At 42.3% G+C, this 9,303-nt stretch overlaps 1 protein-coding gene across 1 annotated transcript in view; it reads left to right on the top strand.

The window, feature by feature from the left end:
- Nucleotides 1–460: 460 nt before the first annotated feature.
- MIDEAS (mitotic deacetylase associated SANT domain protein) overlaps nucleotides 461–9,303 on the top strand; it is a 103,396-nt gene continuing 94,553 nt past the window's right edge. The window contains exon 1 of the mRNA XM_073638844.1: nucleotides 461–859. The gene's annotated coding sequence lies outside the window, so the exon portion shown is untranslated. The remainder of the gene's footprint in view (nucleotides 860–9,303) is intronic.

Below are 9,303 nucleotides of genomic sequence, written 5' to 3'. Positions count from 1 at the left end.
ATAATGTTTGTTTTATTTTACATGCTGTTTTTTTCTGCAGTTACACAAAATCTGTTGTTTGGTGCTGATTTACTGATGCCGGTATCTCTATGCATGTTTTTTTGCACAAAATCTGTCACGTGTGAACATGCCCCTATTGCTTGATAACTGGAGGCCAAGTGGCCCTTATAATGTTCTTGCACAGGGCGTTTTGGCTGTCTGTGTCTGCACGTGTCCCTACAGCTGCCTGCAAGTTTATTTTATTTTTTTCAAGTTTATCTAACTTTTTTTTTACTTTTAAAACCAAACTTCGCAATAAACTATTCGACCTTCTTACAAACTTATTCACCTTAGAGTGGTGACAGAGGGGTCCTCATTCTCCATGGCTCCTGTAACAAAGTCTATGCAACCGTCAGCAAGTCAGGGCAATGCCTGCAGCACTCAGATTCCTGTGCTTTCATTTTAGCACAGGAGGAGGGGGAGGCGAGAACCGAATACGAGGAAGTGACGACTCTATGGAGTTAAACAAAGTCAGAAAACAAGTTGTTGTTTTTTTTATGGACTGGGAGTTGTGGCTGGGGAGATCTCTGCTAGTAGCCGCTCAGGGTGTGGGCCCCAGTTGTGCACCCCCTTGGGCTGCCTGGTTATAGATTTTCGGTTGCGTGTTTTTTTTGTTTTTTTTTAAAGGGATTTGCTATTTACTTCACTGTCCTGAACTTTTTCAGCTTGTGTGGAGTTTGCACAGTGCAATTGACAGGGGCAGCTGGTGTGGTGCCTGCAGCTCGCTGGGCAGGAGGGCACCCCAGACTGCCAAACCCTTACTGTCCAGAGAATAAATACTCTGAGGATGATACTGGAACTTGTTGCAAGTCTCAGAAAGGTTTGTGGATTGCATTATTACTACTTTATGGCTTCCTATGAATTGCCGTACTCCTTATTCATTGCATTTTTTTTATGTGTAATAGGTCATCGGCTCAATGTGCAGTGCCAAAAATTATATAAAGGCTATGTGCCCACGTTGCGGACCTGAAGCATATTTTTTACGCTTCTCCCTGGCGGGAAAATCGCATGCGGATATTACATGCGGTTTTCCCGCCAGGTAGAAGCGTTTGTGAGGCGTCTTTGCATGCATTTCCGCATGCGGGTTATCAAGCACTTCTCCAAGCATCACTTGGAAAAGTGCTTGACAACTTGTTCAGAATGGTAAAAAATAAAAAAATAAACTTTATACTCACCTTCTGATGCATTCTCTGCCCCGTCCGGAGTCTTGAGCGGCTCACGCTGTTGTGTGCAGGACCTGCGGTGACGTCATTGAGTCATGTGGTGGGTCACATGACTCAATGACGTGGCAGGTCCTTCAGACAACAGCGCGACGGAGGGAAAACATCAGAAGATAAGTATAAACTTTATTTTATTCTTTTTTTTACAGGTTCTTTGGTACCCAGGTCTGGAGGAGAGTCTCCTCTCCTCCAGACTTGGGTACCATCCGCACATTGATTCCGCAGCGCTTCCGCAAAATTAATGAACATGCTGCGGATTTTTGACTGCAGCATATACGCTGCGGAAAAATCCGCAGCATGGGCATTGACATTGCGGAATGCCATTGGGGACCATGGGGTGCGGATCTACATGCGTTTTTCAAGCGTTTACGCTGCGGAAATTCCGCAGCATATACGCTTGAAAAACGCTACGTGGGCACACAGCCAAAGGGTCTGTGTTATTGTAAACACTAAACGATGACTTCTCCCACCATCAATACCTTTGTCATGTGCATGCATGAGTCCATATTATTAGGCTGTGCTCCCAATGCCTTTTTGGTCGCTTTTTGAAGTTGCTTATTATTGAAAAAAATGCAATCTTAGGGGTAAGGACGCAAGTAACTTATTTTACATAATGGGTGCAGAAAATCTGCAACATCAAAAGCTCATGGTAGGTGTTTAGCCTTCTACTACAGCAAGGCAAAAAGTTGCAACTAAAGTTTTCAAGTAAACAGGAATAGTGTAACTATGTTGCAGACGGGCAACCTATTCTACGTATATAGACATTTCGAGAGCATTTATGGCAAAACTGAAAAATATTAAGATTTGAGAGACCTCAGTGGTTGATGGTCTATCTACTGGTTAGTACGGTACAAAGATGTATATTTTTCCGGTGGCAAAACTGATAAATTTTAGACATGAAATACACAACATTCTTCCATGGGTTATGCCTGGTGTTACAGCTCATCTTTACTAAAGTAAGAGGCTGAGCTGCAATACCACTTGAAACCTGTGGACAGGGGGTGGCACTGTTTGGGAAGAAAGCAGCCATAGTTTTCTTATCCTGGGCAAAGTCTTTAGATAGGATTCACTCATGCATGGACTAGAGCTCAACAGCCTGTATATATGTCTAGGGCCTCATTCACACTTACATGTTTAAACATTTACGTGAAATAAATGGTACTGTGTCCTTTTATAATAAATAAATATATATATATATATATATATATATATATATATATAATATATAATTTTTTTTTTTTTTTTTTTTTTTTTTCACGGATGGATAAATAAATGATAAAGCTTCTCCAATACTTTGCAATGTTGAATAACGACAGCACCGGGATGGGGCACTGATGCCATCCATGTGCTGTACGTTTTTTTTCACGGACCCATTTTATTTGTTATACTGGGAAAAAAAGGGACCTGTTCCTGTGAGTTTTGCACAGACACACTGTCTGTGAAAAATAACACGAACATGTGAATTGCGCCATAGATTATAATGGGTACGTTTTGTGTCTGTGAAAAGGGGGGAAAAAAAAAAAGTGGATACAACACGAATGTCTGAATGAAGCTGTAGAATTGGTGATAGGAGACCTGCGGCTGGTCCATATGTGATCTGGCACTATGGTAAGGCAAGGTGCCTCTGTGGTTCCCAAATTGCCTAATAAATCTGATTTTGCGGTTCTGCTTCATCCTGCAAAATCTCTCTGTTATGGCCATGCAGTCTTGCTGGTGGAAAAAGTCGTTACCTCTCCAAAATAAAATTATTTTTTTTCATGGGCAATTTGGAAATCACAGCGTCACTAGAGCGCTGCTGATCACGGCTGCTACCTGAATGCATGATGCCCCGACCGGTCACGGGTCCCTGACCTGAACCCAACACCCCCCCCCATCTATGCCTATGGAGCTGGGGAGTCCAGGTCAGGAGACCGAGGCCGATCCATAATACACCAATGTCAGTATGTAGCATAATCCTCAAGGTTAATTTATTGTAACGAAGTTGGGTAAATTACATGAGTCTTTTTATCCACTGACTGGTCGGAAATTTTACAGATGGTGAATAAAAAAAAAAAAAAAAGAACACATTGAGTTTATAGCTATGCTACATAACCTTTAATTAAACAATAATTGCATTCTACTTGAACATAACTTGAAAATACTTTTGTCAGAACAGCAAGCAGCTTTGATGCCTATGGTGAAAGTGATTGTACAAAGGATAATAGTCTGCAGAGCTTGCGATCTCTGCAGGATCAACAAACTATTTATTCTGTAAGGAGCAGTCTGTCTCATGATGTTCTGTAAGGAGACACAAAGATCTAGTGCACGTGGTTTTTTTATTTATTTTTTTTGTTTTATCCAGCTCAATGTATTATTCCTCAGAAGATAAGCCGTGTCAGATGTCTGTGGCACCTTATGGCTATAGTCGTAAACGTACAGTATATTTTAAGGGGAGTTGGGGAAATGGCTTAGTTGAACATTCATTTAAAGTGAATCTGTCAGCAGGATCAACCGTCTATATGGGCGTGTAGGTCATGGGGAGCTGAATTAAACGATGCCTTGATATCTGCAATCCGATGTCTTATTCCAGAGAAATCCACATTTTTCTTTATCTGTAAATAAGCTGTTAAGATCTGTGGGCCGGACATAGATCTCTGAGAATTTTATATGAAAGGAGGCGTTACCAGTGAGGAAGAAATATTGCTTCAATCTTCTTGGCATTGCAGTAAAAAAAAATAAAATAAATGCACAAAGTGAAATGAATCCACATCAGCTTTGTAGGTCGTTTTCAATCTATTGTTACTGGGGCAATATGTTCCTTTCTATAAGCATTGCACCCGGCAGTGTAGATGTGTAACCAGACCATCAATGCTGCCCTTTCCTGCAGTCCAAAGATCAAATTTCAACATAATCTAGTTGCAATATACTATATTGTAAATTTACAGCACACTTCATGCTCGGTACAGTTTGATTATATAATTTGCATCTATATTTTTACATATATTAATAATATACCTAATTAAGTTTTAAAGATGTTCTGCAGCTGCAAGAGTGTATTGTCCGACTTAGTGTCTTTACATAGCTTAAGAGTGTGTGCACACCAAGTCAGTTTTTGCAGAAATTTCTGCATCTCTTGGCAGGAAAAACGCAGCTGCAAAAAGCGCATGTTTTCGTTGCAGATTTTTCCCCACTCATTAGTATGGGTGAAATCTGCAGCAAAAACACTGAAAGAATTGACATGCTGCAGATTTAGTCAGGCCCTATCCTGCCGGAGCTATCTGCGACTAATGTGAAAAAAAATAAATAAATAAATAAAATTTTGTGCAACTTCAATAATTTTTGTTCTTTTATTTTAAGCAGTTTGGGTGAAACATTTTGTTGATTTGTGGGTGTCGCACTTGATTATTGGCCGTGTCAGACATCCATCTTCAATATGATATTGATGACCGACACATGGATCGGTCATTAATATGGTGTGAATGGACGACCCCCTTCTAACCGTAACAACTAAGGAGTCGTCAATCTTACAATACCATGTTGTAGCCAAAGGCAAAGCAACATGTTTTTTTCCTAGATCTAATAAATCACACACTTGCTTACAATGTGGTTATTTGATCATTCCGCCCAAAACTATAATGCAGACATTGTTTTGCCAAACTTTTGATTTGAAATTGAAGGAATCTGTGTAAAGAAATGGCCGTAATACTTGATAATTAAGTCTAAAGAATTAAATTAAATGTATCTTTTTTTTTTTTTTTTTTTTTTTAACGTTTTGTCGTTTACTGCCAAGAAATCTTATTCATTGCATAATGTTGCATATGTTGATGACTGATAAGATACCTTGTCTATCTAAACTCTGCCATAGATCACTTTCACACATCAGTATTTGTAAGCCAAATCCAGGAGTGAAATGGGGAGAGAATCATTATGGAAGCACTTACACCTCTTCTGTATTTTGGAGCAGCTTCATATTTTGGCTTCCAAATACTTGTGCAAAAAAATTACCAAAACACTATAGTGTGAAAGTGGCCGTAGGGTATGTGCACACCAAGTCTTTTCCAGGTGGGTCCGCTCAGTAACTGGCTTGAGAAAGCGCTTAATGAATGTTAAAAAAGAATTTGCATATGTACGTAGATGTAAAAACATCATGCTGTGCGCGTGTTCAGTCTTTTGTCACTTAATCACTGATTAAACAAGGATGGTAAAAACTAACAAACTAGCCAAACACAGATCTAAAACCCTGATTGTAATTTATCAGAAAAATCAGAATGAGGCCTTAGTGGCATTTTGCCTGGGAACTGCTGTCAACAACTGGGATTAAGGGAACGCTAAGGTCACACGCCCGGTCCAATTGTGCTAATTGGACTCTGATCAGAGTCTGATCCATTTTTCTCAGAGTTGGAGAAAGAAGAAGAAGAAAGGAAAAAAGTCTCCCCCTTCAGTCAGTCCTTGAAAATCAGACTGCACTCTGATGTCATCTGAGTGCAGTCCAATGTTTTCCAAGGACCCATAAACTTGCATTGCTGATTTTGATCCAACCCTCGGATCAAAATTGAACATCTGCACGACCACAAAGAATAACATTGGTACAAGTGTGATCCATCAAAACCTCGGCTAGCACCTGTTCGATTTAATTGTCATCTGCACAAGTTCTTAGGGGCATAGTTTTCATCTCTAACAGATTTGGATTAAAGTGGTTGCTATAAAATGCCATTGTGCTGATGTTCTTCCATACGGCATCACTGGCTCTTGTATACGTAGTTTTTGCAATGGGGCCAATTCATTAGCAAATGTAGATTGTTAATCATTTTTATACCATGAGATGTTACATGGGTGTGTGCAGCCTATTTCGTTAGGGTGTGCCTTCAGAAGAAATATTCTGCGTACTAATCCACACCCCACGAAATCCATGGACCACACCTCCAAAACTATTTTATCGGCATATATGTGAATGCATCTACAATGGGGAAAATAATTATTTGATACACTGCTGATTTTGCAAGTTTTCCCACCTACAAAGAATGGAGAGGTCCTAATTTTTATCGTAGGTACACTACACCTGTGAGAGACAGAATCTAAAAAGAAAAGAAAAAAATCACATTGTATGTATGATTTTTAAATAATTGCATTTTATTGCATGAAATAAGTATTTGATACAATAGAAAAACAGAACTTAATATTTGGTACAAAAACCTTTGTTTGCAATTACAGAGGTCAGACGTTTCCTGTAGTTCTTGACCAGGTTTGCACACACTGCAGCAGGGATTTCGGCCCACTCCTCCATACAGATCTTCTCCCAGATCTTTCAGGTTTCGGGGCTGTCACTGGGCTACATTGAATTTCAGCTCCCTCCAAAGATTTTCTATTTGGGGTCAGGACTGGATACTGGCTAGGCCACTCAAGGACCTTTAAAATACTTCTTACGGAGCCACTCCTTAGTTGCCCTGGCTTTGTGTTTCTCTTCATTGTCATGCTGGAAGACCCAGCCACGACACATCTTCAATTCTCTTACTGACAGAAGGAGATTGTTTGCCAAAATCTTGCAATACATGACCCCATCCATCCTCCCTTCAATACAGTGCAGTCATCCTGTCCGCTTTTCAGAAAAGCACCCCCAAGGTATGATGTGTCTCCCACCATGCTTCATGGTTGGGATAGTGTTCTTGGGGTTGTACTAATCCTTCTTCCTCCAAACACGGCGAGAGGAATTGATACCAAAAAGTTCTATTTTGTTCTCATCTGACCACATGACCTTCTCCCATGCCTCCCCTGGATCATCCGCATGGTCATTGGTGAACATCAAACGGGCCTGGACACGTGCTGGCGTGAGCGGGGGGACCTTGCGTGTCCTGCAGGACCTTGCGTGTCCTGCAGGATTTTAATCCATGATGGCGTAGTATGTTACTAATGGTAATGTTTGAGACTGTGGTCCCAGCTCTCTTCAGGTCATTGACCAGGTCCTCCCGTGTAGTTCTGGGCTGATTCCTGACTTTCTCAGAATCATCCTTACCCCACGAGCCGAGATCCTGCATGGAGCCCCAGACCGAGGAAGAGTGACGTGAGCGATCTCATGTTTCTTCCATCTTCTAAGGTCTAAGGGGTAATGTTTCTCCTTGTGGAGAGTGACATACCGGCTCTGGCTTGTCAAGGTAAGGAGGCTTATTCGCCGTGCAATGCTCTTCAGGGAAATTTAATATGCAAATTGCCTCTTCAGAGAAAAAGAGGACTTGAACTCTATAGCGCCACCTATTGGAAGCAGCAATCCTACAAGTCATAATCAACCCTTTAACGAGTCGTGCAATATGACTTATGATAAAAGCCAAAGCAGAATCTCAATTTGCAGACACTGTGTTTCGGGCTGTCTGCAAATTGAGATTCTGATTTGGCTCTTATCCTAAGTCATATTGCACGACTCATTAAAGGGTTGATTATGACTTGTAGGATTGCTGCTTCCAATAAGTGGCGCTATAGAGTTCAAGTCCTCTCTTTCTCTGAAGAGGCAATTTGCATATTCCATTTCTAATAATTGTGCCAACAGTTGTTGCCTTCTCACCAAGCTGCTTGCCTATTGTCCTGTAGCCCATCCCAGCTTTGTGCAGGTCTATAATTTTGTCCCTGGTGTCATTCGACAGCTCTTTGGTCTTGGGCATGGTAGATAGGTTGGAGTGTGATGTATTGTGTGGACAGGTGTCTTTTATACAGGTAACGAGTTCAAACAGAGGTAATGAGTGCAGAGTAGGAGGGCTTCTTTAAAGAAAAACTAACATGTCTGTGAGAGTCAATTCTTGCTGGTTGGTAAGGGATCAAATACTTATTTGATTTTTCTGTTTTTTTTTATATTTAGATTCTGTCTCTCACAGGTGAAGTGCACCTACGATAAAAATTACAGACCTCTCCACTATTTGTAGGTGGGAAAACTTGCAAAATCAGCAGTGTATCAAATACTTATTTTCCCCACTGTATATTGGCCTTCCATCCAGTAGGTTTATATCTGTACCATGTAGCAAAACCAGGCAGTAATACCATATAGACTGTGGTATCCTCATGATGGCCATATTCCTATGATATGGATAAAATGTTGCCAGGGTGAATACATAGTGTTGTACCAGTGAATCATGATGCACGTTGCCTTAACAATTCTTGTTACTTGCTTTTTGTTTTACTTTTGGATGCCTCTTACCTAGATTAGCTCAGTCAAATAGTGAAATTTATGGTCAGTTTATAAACTTTGGAAATCAGAATTCAGCCTAAGGTCGGGGCCGTCCAGAAAACTTGGACGATTTTTATCTGCATTGTTATCACTTTTTATCAACAATTTCTCAATACGCCTTCCACGACAGCATTGGAGGATGTTGTCCACGCCCTATTGGGGGACAGGAACATACAGTTTAAAAGCCCCTCTTCACCGTCAATCCCCAGTGTTTTTCCAATCCCCCTTGGGGCATGGAGAGATCCTGCAGTGCTGTCGGGGCGGCAGGGCAGCGCTGTATTTTACCTGTACTTGCTGGGCAGTGGTCGGTCGGGGTGCTCCCTCCTCCCTCCATGCTGCTCCCTTTGGGACCATTCTGGCTTCCTGCTCCCCACACAGGGTAAAGCAAGCCTAGGGGATCGTTCATGCCGGAGGCCGTTCCTGCTCTCCAGCATCTCTTCTTTCCTGGCGACCTGGGTGAGCGCGCGCGGTGGCATCGTCGCCCATGCGCCGGAAGTGACGTCGCCGCGGGCCCTGCCGCTTCCGGCCTGACCGTTCCACGCTGAGGCGCGTGTGGTGGAGCGCTCGGGAGCCGACAGATGGTTTGAGCGCGCGCGCCGGGTGACGTCACCGCGGGTCCCATCGCTCTGGTCTGGGCGTTACACGTGGGACGCTGAATGTTTCGATCCAAGACCGTCAAGGCCCATACCAACCTTGGATTGGCCCTTAAGTGACCGGAAAGGGGAGGGGACCCGCCTGAAGACTCCAAAACGTAAGGCTATTCCCACCATGGAAGGTGACAGGTCCAGTATCCCTGCATCTGCAGAGCCCAGCATGCCCTCGGCGACAGTGAGTAGTACCTGGGTGGTCACTATG

This window comes from Phyllobates terribilis, unplaced genomic scaffold, assembly GCF_046119375.1.
Source record: "Phyllobates terribilis strain yellow unplaced genomic scaffold, ASM4611937v1 Scaffold_7__3_contigs__length_470593459, whole genome shotgun sequence".
Classification (NCBI taxonomy): Eukaryota; Metazoa; Chordata; class Amphibia; order Anura; family Dendrobatidae; genus Phyllobates; species Phyllobates terribilis.
The sequence above is the reverse complement of the archived record's forward strand: the minus strand, read 5'-3'. Positions and strand labels throughout refer to the sequence as shown.